At 47.7% G+C, this 7,525-nt stretch overlaps 1 pseudogene; it reads left to right on the top strand.

The window, feature by feature from the left end:
* Window positions 1–1,595: 1,595 nt before the first annotated feature.
* LOC100138728 (sec1 family domain-containing protein 1-like) lies at window positions 1,596–3,292 on the top strand (annotated as a pseudogene).
* Window positions 3,293–7,525: the final 4,233 nt, after the last annotated feature.

Here is a 7,525-nt window from a genome sequence, read left to right on the forward strand (position 1 = left end):
AGCCACCCAGGAAAGCCCCAAACAGTGTTTACTAGTATCTTAAAATTTTTTTAATTGAAATTTTACCTTATTTGTGTGTTTATTGAGACTCTTTTGTAAGATTTTGTTTTTAAGAAAATCCCTGAACAGCATTTAATGACTATCTTTTTTTGGAATGTTGTCTTGCAAAATGCCCACTGCTCTTCTGTGGCATATATTTTGAAATAAACACTGATGGCATTGCATTGTGTATTTCATTCTATTTATGACACTGTAGTGTTTTACAGATAATTATGTTTTGAGCAGATGCTCATGTTGCTAAGTGCACAGTGACTCCATTGGTTTTCTCAGGTGCATCGTGCTCAGGGGTAGGAGTGGGTGCCCACCACGTTTCCCCCTCACATCCCCAGGAAGCCTCCAACTCCCAGCTGCCACACACAAACTCAGAGAACATCCTCTTATGTTTCCTGCAGGGACCTGTGTCAGCATCTCCCCAGGCACATGTTGGAGGACAGAGGACAGCGAGCCCCCATTACTGCCTGCTCTCCCCACAGACCACAGGGTCCCTCACACCTGACAATTGGAGTCCCCAGGCTGGGGGAAGACCCTTGGCTGGGAAGTGATATTTCACATTACAGAAACTTCTTCTATAAAGACATATGCAGGTTAGGGTCCAAAGTGCTTGTCCAGACTTATAGCTGACACTTCGGAGAGACAGGACATACCCAAGTCATTCCAAGTAGAATTGTCACATTTAGCAAATAAAATATGGGATGCCAGTGAAGTGTTAATTTCAGATAAATAGCAAGTAATTTTATTCTCAGTATGCCCCGTTAGGTTTGTTCCTAAACAGGATGGGGGGTCTATTAGGAGGAGGATGACACATGGATGGGGCACCCCTGTGATACTCCCATCAGCCCCTGAATGCAGCCTACCCCTGTGGGTGGGGTGACCACAGTGACAGGAACACTAGAAGAATAAGCACCATAGATGTGCCGTGAAAACCTTCTCCTGCTGCACGTGTCTCCCTGGAAGGTTCTCTGTGAGTGGAGAATGAAGTGTGGCCTGCAGTTGGTGTGGCAGAGAAATGATATTTTCAGTGTGGATGGATGGTTCTTGGGCCTGTGTCTTTGCAGACGAGAAGCCAGCAGAGGGGAGGCAGGTGGAGGTGAGGAAGTGCAGGTCTCTGCAGGGCAAGAGGGAGGAGGTGGGAGGGGAGTGTCGGAGGGCTTGGCCCAGGGAGAAGAGCAGGTTTGAGCTGGAGGCAAGTGGCAAAGGTGGGTGGAAGCTTCTGGCTGGTGGACACCTGGAGACTTGGAGAAATGCTTTCTTGGGGAGGTCATGGAAGCTCTGCCCCCTTCCCCATACCTCACCCTACACATCTCTTCCATCTGGCTGTTCCTGGTTGTATCCTTTTATAATAAACCACTACTTTAGTTCTTTTAAATCAACTCTATGTGAACCAGCTTATTTAAACTTTATTTCTGGCAAAACCAATACAATATTGTAAAGTAAAAAAAAATAATAATAAAAAAATTAAAAAAAAAGAAATAAAGTAGATTGAGTTAACACATGAAAAAAAAAAAAAAAAAACCAACTTTATTTCTGCCCTTTCAAGGAGTAAACTGGAATATATTGCAAATGTAGAAGTAGCAGCCATGCAGTTACTCAAGTATCCAGCTTTTGATCAGTATCTCAGTTTTATTACTTTGGAAAATGATATGCCTGTATGATACAATCAAAAATGAGGAAATGTTTCATATTGTGCCATTAACAGTTCAGAAATCACAAATGCGGAAATGAAAACTGTTACGAACCGGAATGTTGACAGCCTCTTCTGCTTTTCTGTTATGCTGGGTACTCTTCCTATAATCAGATAATTAGCAGGAACAGCAATGGAAATGAGAGCAGTGAAAATAGATAAGAAGTTTCCGGAACATCTAAGAGATGCCAAAAAATGGTTTTACTACAGGTGATGCACTGGGAGCTGGCAGCCTCAGCTTTCAAAGCCTTCTTCACTCCTGTTGACAGAAACATGGATCTGGCAACTCCTTTACATCATATTTGGACATATCAATCCTACGCGTGTGATGTAGTGGATTTCCATGTACACAGAGTTAACCTGGAGGAATCTTCAGGAGTGAAAAAGTCCCTGGCTGGTGCTAGTGTGACCTAGAGAAAAAACCAGGAAGTCGTATGATTTAACTCCAGTTGATACATTTTGGCAGAAACGTAAAGGAAGTCCCTTCCCAGAGGTTTGGGAATCAGTTCAGCAAGAACTAGAATCTTAGAGCAGAGCACCAGAAGATGAGGTCAAACGCCTGAGAAGTATGGGACCAGAAGGGAAAGATGAAGGGGCCACGAGGATGCTTCCTGACAACACTGCTCAGGTATCCTCAGCTTTTGGTTCTTTGCCAGAAGACCTTGGAGAGGGGACAAAGACTTACTGATCTCCATAAAATGTTGCCACTGCTGTCTTAGGACATGTAAAGGCATGAAAACTGGATGTATGTTTTGAATATAAAGAAAAAATAATGAGCAAAGCTTTCCTGGGCAAATCTCTTCTAGAAGAAATATCAGACTCTGACGCAGGTAATCCAGGAGATAAATGAGGCATTTCTTATCTATCATGTAAGTGCACAGCAAACAGCTTCTGAGGCTGATTTGGAGCCACACCAAAAAGCTGGAACTGACGCAGGATGCAACCTTAATTCCTTACAATATATCAAACAGAGGAAGGCTTTTGCTAGGATGGCTTCAGCTCCTGCCATCTCAGGCATTGCCAAACGAGTCCCCAACACAAGATCGCAGTGTATGATGGCACGAGCGATAAAGGCAGGACAGAAACAGCACAAGCTCCCTGTCTTCAGGGACATGACGTCAAACGGTGAAACCCATGACTGTAGATATTTTGATCCCAGATGCTGCCAGGCGGTGACGGCTCAGTTCTGAGGAACAAAAATTCATTCCAAGAAGCAATTGTTTTTGGGTTGGGAGAAGGCAACTACATTGAATATCAGAAGCTTGTTGACAACAGAAAGGGAAACGAGGGAAACATGTTTTATAGGCTGCTGCTGACTTTTTCATACTACACAGTTCATGAAACAGCTGTCACAACTTGGGAAAAAAGGAGAGGCCTGGAGTTTAACCATCAGGAGGAGCTCCCCAAACTGCTGTCTGTGCCTCTCTAGACCCAGATCCCATCCCATCAACTGCAGTTTAATTTACAGCTTGAGTTGATGCAGTGAGACTTGGTGCACTGCCCTCTCCCGCCCCCCACTTTGTCATGAGGGTCTTTATTTCCTTCCTGGCAAATCACCCTTTGATTCTTGTTCAGCTTTAATGAGTCCTCCTAACAGTGGTGGTGACATGACAGAATTAATTCCTGACTTGACATTGATGGTTTCCATCTTTGATTCCTTGTATCCCCAGGACACCTCCAGGCACGTTGGTGCCTTAATTCATCTTCGGTGGCTTAACAAAGGGATCACCCTGAGTGGGGGTGGCTCCATGTCACACATCCCACAGTACAGGCCTCATTGGGCCAGGCAGGACGAGGGTTCAGAGCTGCTTTTTAAGGGGCTGTCATCAGGACACCAGGGGTGGGTTCATGTGCCTCACAGGCCTGTGTCAAGCTCCAGCCACTGTCAAGTGGAAGCTGCTGCGATCGCTGTGGACACAAATGGCCCGTATCACATATCTATTGTTTGGAGTGTCATTTATTCCCTCTGCTTCCCAAAGAAACCCTGATTTTGCTTTGGGAAACCACACCTTCCCCACCTTGAGTTCTTATGCATGCTTGCTAAATTGCTTTAGTCATGTGTGACTCTTTGTGACACCATGGACTGTAGCTCACCAGGCTCCTTGGTCCATGGGATTCTCCAGGCAAGAATACTGAAGTGGATTGCCATGCCCTCCTCTAGGGGAACTTCCCAACCCAGGGACTAAACCCATGTCTTCTGTAGGCTTCTGCACTGGAGGCAGTTCTTTACTGCTGAGCCACCAGGGAAGCCCTAGGTTCTTATAACACCTTGGGAGTTGGTTTCTCATTGACCCAAGCATTTTACAGTGAGATCTTCATGTTTCCCTGCAGAAAGAGAGTGATTTGGGGACAAGCATTTCCAAAGTCAGAGCATCACAGGCAATGAGAGACAACCCCAGTCACCTTGCTGGGCCATTTGAGGAACAGATGAAAAGTGCATATAAATTCCCCCAGTGCAAGTAAAGTCTAACCTGAGTGGGGATGGGGAGGCCATTGTCCCTCAAGCTGTCTCTGCTCTCGGCAGAAGCTGACTGGCAGGTGTGCTCCTGAAGCCCCACCTCCCAGCTTGGAGCTGCAGGTCACCTGTCTAATAGGCCCCTTTCTTACCTGGGCCAAGGGCTCTCCACATCTGGTCTTGAGCAATCTCTTTGGCTCAGCAGATGGAAAGGCTTCAGAAAATGTCCTTGGAGACAGAATGAATGGAAATTGCCATGAAGCTCTGAGTTAAACCCACTCAGATGCAGACTGTTGCGTGTTCACAGGACTCCTTGTCCTTCCTGGGAGAGACCAGTGGAAACAGACCAAGTGGACAAAGGTGTTTGTGGCCCCATGGAGTGAGAATGTGTTAATGGCCTCATCTGGGAATAACTCCGCTCCTGTGAGCACTCCATCCCCACCTGCTCAACCGTGTCTGCTCTTCTCCCATCTCTCTCACAATTAGATCGTGCAGGATGCCAGCTGCAAAGATGGGGCAGAAGCACTGGGGCAGGAGCACTGATGCTTCCCATGGGAACGAGACACTGACACAATTCTGGCCCCCAGCTCAGTTTTGAGCACTCGATGGAGGGTCAGTGGGGACACAGACATGCTCACTGGTCACGGTTTCATGGCATTCAAGTTCTCTCAGTTTATCAGTCTCCACACTTTAACCTGTCTCACGGAACTTTTCATTTGCTCTTCATTTTGTCAAGAATGTTCTTCCTGATACATTAACATGTCTGATTCCTTCCTTATCTCCTTCCGTTCTCAGCACAAAAATCAGTTCACAGGGACTTCCCCTGACCCCATGGAAATGATCCTCACATTATCCTCCATCTCATCATTGTTCTTATTCCTGTTGTAGCAGCTGTCACTACCTAAAACCATCTTGGCTTTCTTCTAATTTTATTGTTTGTTGTCTGTTTCCGAAGAGGTCAAGAACCTTGTCATCCTCCACCACCGTTTATCAGCAGTGTCAGGGACACAGAGGATGACGATGAAACTCCCGAGGGCGTGAAGGAACCGATGGATAACCGCTTTCATGAGTCTAATGGAGCAGCTCTGCTGGGTTTTCCTCCTCCAATCTGAAGTTTCCTCCCTTCTCACAGGACTATGGGGGGAGGGCAACTGTTCCCAAGTGAGGAGGCTGAAGAAAGGGTCAGGACATCACCTGTGGTTTCCCCAACTCGATGCCCCTCCTCCCAGCCCAGCTGTCCCTCTCCCTCCTCATCTCTCCATCTGTCCTCTGCTTCTCCCATCTCCTCCCAGCTCAGCTACTCTCAGAACTTGGGTGAGCAGCCCCTTGGCCCATCCTGAAGTGACTGAACCTTTGCCTTTGAACCCACCCTCCAGGTTCAAGATGATGTCAGACCCAGAACAGCCTCCTCAGATCAGGGCAAACCCTACTTCTTGGTAGAGAAAACACAATTGGTTTTGTTCCTCCAGGGCTCTAAAGCAAATTTGACATTTGTTACACTGCACATAACCATTTCTCCCAAAGCATGCTCAGATGGCACAGATTTCTAAGGCATCAACTCAAGTGTGTAAAATAACATGATTCTTTTATAACTAAATATAGTTTCTCTCTAGAGCCCTCACTCTGCTTAATGGCAGGAAACAGGAGACTCAGTTCCAGGTGAATGGCATCAATGCGGAATATCTAGACAGTAGGGGATTTTTCTTCTTCTCCTCGTGGGTGCCTCTAAGCGGGCTCACATGGGGTGGAGGTGGGACTCCAGCCACCACATCCCTTGCTAATACCTGCTGATGGTTCTCATCCCCGTCCGGGGTCTGCTCCTACAGTACTGTCTCATTGTGCATGGTGTCACAGCTCCTGCCTCAGCACAGCTCTCCTCATGCCCCGTCCCTTGCTTTGCTGTAGGACTTTATCTTATAAGGGACGTGGGTGCATCATGTTCTCCTCCACATACAGGGAGGTGAGGGCCCAAAGGGTTTCTCGTGGGTCCCCTTTGCCCTGAGGCTCCATCAGCCACCTCCTCTCTCTGTGAGCCACAGCCCTCACTCTGGCTGTGGGGAGTTCTGTGCGGTCACTGCTCCCAGTATCCCAGGCAGGAAGCAAATCCAATTCCCCTCTGTGTTCAGAGTCCTGATTTATCTGGGGTGCCTGACACTCTCCATTTCAGAGCTGACGTTGTGGAGGTTGGGTGCAAGGCCCCTTCTCGTGTCTCTCATCTTTTTTCTGGATTATTCTCTTCCCCAACCCAGAGTAATCTTGACCTATTTGGTCTGAGAAGCAACTGTCTCTGAAGGTATTCTCCCAAGGTTCTCTGCATTACGGCAGGATGATGTACTTGAGACAAGTCTCTTATATACAGTAATATTACTCCTTAGTTCTCTGATTCTCCTACAGGACTTCCCCTGGAGCAAAAGCCTCTAGCACAATGACCAGGTGTGGGAGCATGGTGGTAAAAGAGAAGCCCAGGGCAAAAATATCCTGCCACTGGGATATCAGTGACCTTCCCAATGTGGAATTATAAGCCCTAAAAACTGCTCTGGGGTGACCCAGCACCTGACCCAGGGCTGATTCCCCCCTACTCCCCCTGACCCCCAGGCCCAAGCCCCAACTCAGAAGATACCTTGATGTGGAATAGATGCTGCCTGGGGAGCATCCAGACAGTGTCGTGAGTCTGGTCATGGGGTCCCCAGGCCTCCTTGGAAGGGGTGGGAGCAGCGGGAGGCCCCAGGCTCCTCGGAGCATGTGGAAGGGGCAGAGACCGACAGGGACCTTGGAGAAGCCCTGAGGAAGGAGGAGTAATCACAGAGACCTGCAAGGACCAGTCTGAGGGACTCATGGGAGTGATGACATCCCTGTGATGTCATTACTTTGTCATCACAAAGTGATGACATTGTGCTCTTCTTCCAGAATGTCATGGCATCTTGTGACCCCACACCAGTCAGCATCTCGGATAGTGATTTGAACTGATCAGGCAGAAAGTGAGTGTATGTATAGGGTCCTGGGATGAGCACTCAGTGGTCAAGAGGATGGAAGGTCAGGGCTGGAACAATGACCTGATAGGGCCAGATGCAGACCCGGCCACCTTTGCTGCCACTGCCCAGCCCCTGGCATCCTGGATGCAGGGGCATGGGAAGGGGCTTGAGTGTTCTGATTCAGCTCATAATTATATGTCTGGAAATTTGCCAATCACATGAATGTATTCCAAAGGTCTTGAATACAAACAAGGAAAAAAGGTGCCCACACCACCTTCGCAGAACTTAGAATACCAGGGAAGAAAGGGAAGGGGATCCTCGATGGGCTGAACTGACATCTCCACCAAAGACACAAAG

This window comes from Bos taurus, chromosome 17, assembly GCF_002263795.3.
Source record: "Bos taurus isolate L1 Dominette 01449 registration number 42190680 breed Hereford chromosome 17, ARS-UCD2.0, whole genome shotgun sequence".
Taxonomy (NCBI): Eukaryota; Metazoa; Chordata; class Mammalia; order Artiodactyla; family Bovidae; genus Bos; species Bos taurus.